The sequence below is a fragment of the Lactuca sativa genome, chromosome 3 (assembly GCF_002870075.4).
Source record: "Lactuca sativa cultivar Salinas chromosome 3, Lsat_Salinas_v11, whole genome shotgun sequence".
NCBI classification, from domain to species: Eukaryota; Viridiplantae; Streptophyta; class Magnoliopsida; order Asterales; family Asteraceae; genus Lactuca; species Lactuca sativa.
In genome coordinates, this window is record NC_056625.2 from 323,787,136 (window position 1) to 323,791,686 (window position 4,551).

Genomic DNA, 4,551 nt, shown 5'->3' on the forward strand with positions numbered 1-4,551 from the left:
TCCACGATGCCACGGGGTTGTGTCACCGAACGATTCGTCATGTGAATCTTCATTTTTGTAGCCTTCATCTTCTGAATCTCCAATTTTTGATAAAATGAAAAAGGCATCAGATTAATGCTAGCCCCAGAATCGGCTAAAGCATTAACCTTCATTTTATTCCCAAACTCACATGGAAGAGTGAGGCGTCTAGGATCCCCCATCTTTTTTGGTGTTTCTCCCAACACAGCTTTTGAAGTTTGTTCACTCAGAATCACTGTAGAGTGCTTCTTTAATTGCCTTCGAGTGTCTATCAAGTCTTGCAGTAATTTCTGGTTCTCGGGGGCTTTGGATAAGGACTCGACAAAGGGGTATTAATTGGGATCCCCTTCACATGCTTTACAAACTCTAAATGCTCCTTCTCCAGTTGACTGAGTGTAACTTGGGTGGGAAATGGCAAAGGTGGATGATAAGCTGGAACGGGATCAAAGTATTTTTGATCAGACATGCGCCACATCGTAGCCAGAGGAGTGCCACGTCGTGGTGATCCTGGTTCACCAATTTTTCCACTTTCGATCCTTGATTTCTTGGGCTGCTGCGGTTCTTCTTCCAATGCTTCCAGGAACTCAGATATTGCATCTTCTTCAGTATCAATGGCCATTACGTGAGATTGGGTCTTTACTTCGGGATTCTTCGGGGACAATTTTTCATGAACTAGAGTGGCTAGTTGACCAAATTGCACTTCAAGGTTATGGATGGAGGCTTGCTGGTTCTTTATCAAAGTTTGTTGTTCCAAAATGGCGGAATCAGTGGCATCGTGTCTCTTTTCCGAAGCCTCCATAAACTTCATCAAAATGGTCTCTAGGTCGGGTTTCTTCTCGGCCGACGGCTGCTCCTTTTGATAAAGGCCTCGACCTGTCTACCTATATTTCTCTTCTTTTTGCTTCTTATACTCTTCATATGGCAGCCACTCCTTCTTCGGTTTCCTCCAGTCCTCATCAAACTTATCCCCACTAGAGTAGCACACTTGAGCTTTTCTGTTCCCAAACTCATCTACATTGCAGTCCTTGGTCAAGTGTGGACCACTGCATCTCTCGCACCCCACTCTTATGGCATGTATCGACTGGTCCATTTGTGTTATCCTGCGATCCATGTTATTCAGCATGGCCATGACAGCTACAATTTCTTCAGTTTGGGCCCCTCCACCGCCTTTGATTCCGTCTTGCCTTGGGTTGTGGTATTCGCGAGAGTGCTTCGCGAATTCTTCAATTAGCTCCTTGACCTCCCTTGGATTTTTCTTTGTCAACGGTCCTTGAGAATCAAGGAGTTGTCTTGTCATCACATTGACCCCATCATAAAAGATTGACATCTCTTGCTGCACATTTAGGTCATGTTGAGGGCAATTTCTGAGCAAGCCCTTGTACCGCTCCCATGCTTCGTATAGTGACTCCCCCGGCTGTTGCTCAAAGTTGGCTATTGCCTTCTTGAGTTTGGCTATCTTGGATGGCGGGCAAAACTGGTCCAGGAATTGCTCACGCATTTGAGCCCAAGTGGTGATTGTACCCGGTGGGAGTGCTTTCAACCACTCCTTAGCAGCTCCTTTGAAAGTGATGGGAAACATCCTAAGCAAGACTGTGTTTCTGTTGACATTTGGGACATTGAAGTAATCCGCAATGTCGTTGACTTCATCTAGATGCTTAAAAGCATCCTCATGATCTTTCCCGAAAAATGGGATGTCCTTTAGTGCGGTCAATATGTGTCCCTTTAGCTCGAATGTGGCAGTGGCAGGTATTGCGGGTTAGACTAAACCGGGACCCACATCTTCTCGGATCCGCTTCTTGTAAGCTCTCATGGACATTTCTTCAATCGCTGCCATCTCGTTCCTTGGCTCGTTCTCAGGTTCGCTCGTGTGTTCTTCAAATTCTGGCTCGGTATCGCTTTCGGACTCAGTTTGGACGGGTGTATGATCCAAATGCTCAAGATTGCTCTTGTGCCTTGCTGATGAACTTGACTCTCCTGTCTTCTTTCCCGACTTCCTGGAAAAAGCTGACTTCAATTCATGCAAGGGCGTCTTTTTCTTGTGAAGTGCAGACTCGGGGTCTTCAAGTGGTGGCACCAAGTGTGTGTTTGAGCTTCTGGTCATGAACTCCTGCAACTTGCTAAACTAAAAACGTAAAACTGAACTAAAATAAGAAAAACTAACTAAAAACTAAAAATTTAGTTTTCTGTCTATCCACGTCGTGGACTCTATGTCTGACAAAAAAAAATTTATTTTGCTGAAAAATTAACTTTTTGTGGTTTTTATTCCACAAAAAGGATCGATCAATTTAATGCAAATAAATAAGCTAAAAACTAAGCCGTTCCCCGGCAACGGCGCCAAAAACTTGATGTGCACAAAAGTACTCGTTAATTTTAATATTTATAACCTAACAAACTTAACTAACTATGCACTTATAGGGAGTGTACCTAGTCAGATTACAGTATAGCTTGGGTAAGTCGGGTGTCGATCACAGGGAACGGTGTTCTAATTAATTTACTTACTATTAAATTAACCTAATTTATTAACAAGTTTAAAAGGGGTTTTATCTGGTTTTACAAGATCAGATGAACTTAAATCAAATTCAATAAATAAAAACACACTCTTGTTTAGTTTGAATCCACTTCTCCCTAATGGCTAGCTAATGATTACGGATTATTAAGTTGGTTTTTAGTTGTATTAGTAATTTAGTTCTAACTTACCAATAATTAACTAATTCATGTCAAACCATGTATGTTCACACATAATTAAACACAGAACTAATTATGAATGTAAATATGCTATGTAAGATTTGTTGTATAAACGCAATTATGATCACAATACACGTTCTCTAGCACAGTTAAGCTTTATTTATTCTAATTACTAAATAAGATTGGTCAATCCTAGCTCTAACAATTCAATGTTCACTAAATCATTAGGTAAACAGGTTCATGCAGTTTAATGGTCACTAAGCTACACAGAACATGCAATCAAGCAATTAGATAAACAAATAATAGCATGCTAGGTTATTCAAATCAAACACAAACAATTTTTACCAACTAAACTTAATCCATAAGCATATAACTATTCATAAGTTTAAAGCTTCATCTAGCTAAACAAGAGTAGCTAGATTCAGCTGCTCATCATAGCAACTAGACCAACACAGCTAAAAATAATGAAAGACATGTTCTTATTTAACTAAAATATAAACCTCTATTCTTTTTGGTGTTGAAAACCCTCTTCCAGAACCTTTCTTTCGCTCTGAATCGTCTCCTGGAACTCTTTTCTTCTGCCAAAAGCTTCTCCCTTTCGTAATAATCAGGAGCACTTATATAATCTTCAAAAACCCGCGCCACGTCGTGGCCAGATGTGCCACGTCGTGGGCTTCAAGCAATCCGTATCCTCCAAGGAAATCCTCCGCGTCACAATGTCTATCTTCTGGAACTCCCGTGCCACGTCGTGGGCTTCATCGCCACGTCGTGAATTAAGTGTTTATCGTGAATTTATTATTTTCTTGTCTTTCAAGCCTCCCATGTTCCCCATTTTGGCACTTTTGGTCCCTCTCTTCGAGAATACTTTATATTGACTGATAAACATATTACCAATTTATTAATAAAAATGTACTTAAATATTGCCTAAAAATAAGTATAAATATGGCAATATCAAGTCCCTTACTCGAAGGATTATCCGAGCCTCGCTACCTGTGATGGTATTCAGGTGATGGCTAATTGGCATTACAAGGAGGCCTTCAGCAGCTGAGGACTGGTTTGGATAGAGTCAGAGATTTCCCTAGGGCAAGCCTAGGATGAGAGTAGCATATATTAGTAGCCGTAGAAGGGACTTGGTTGAGTTAAGGTAACTCTTGAGGAAAGTACAGATAGATGTAGAAGGTAGTATGGGCCCGTACTACCGAAAGCAAAGGATCCATACTCTATTCAAGATGGGTCAAGACGAAACCAAGGAATAGTGGGAGTATGTTTGAGATCCCTCAGTAGCAATGAGTACTCTGACAGTTATTGTGATATGTTTACAGCAAGGTGACGTTGCGCGAGACATCAGTTGGCAGTTCAGGTGCGGGGGAGGGATCTAGCTCAGGCTCTAGGGTTGGACAGTTTGATGATCAGATGAGAGATGTCATTTCCGCAGAGATTGTGCAAAACATCGTTAATCAGACTCCTGTGATATTTGGTTCGGTTAGGGAGGCCATCATGGAGCTTTTGGACAATCGTCTTGAGGCCTTTAGGGCCGGGATAGTTTTAGGGCAGTTTGGGGCTCGTCTAGAGCCCGATTCTTATGGATCCCAGGGATCCATCAGTGAGGGTGATCCTATTTTTAGCTCTTGCCATCAGGGTTCAGGAGTGAGTGGGGCACCCTGTCCCCAGGGGAGTCCCCTGTATGATTTGGTCGTTGCGGAGGTTTCACGAGTCGTTCACAAGGAGCTACCCGACATCATAAAGAGGGTCACTAATAGGTTGACCGAGAAGCTTCAGGATCAGACATCGGGTGTTCAGACGATTGATGGGGACGACAGGGTAGCGCAGGAGTGAGAGATTGATTGG

General features: G+C 42.3%; 1 non-coding gene across 1 annotated transcript; it reads left to right on the top strand.

Annotated features, from left to right (window-relative positions):
• The first annotated feature begins 1,361 nt into the window (after nucleotides 1–1,361).
• On the top strand, nucleotides 1,362–1,468 carry LOC111902040 (small nucleolar RNA R71). The gene has a single exon (XR_002853657.1). It is a non-coding gene; the product is annotated as a small nucleolar RNA R71 (small nucleolar RNA).
• The last annotated feature ends 3,083 nt before the right edge of the window (nucleotides 1,469–4,551 follow it).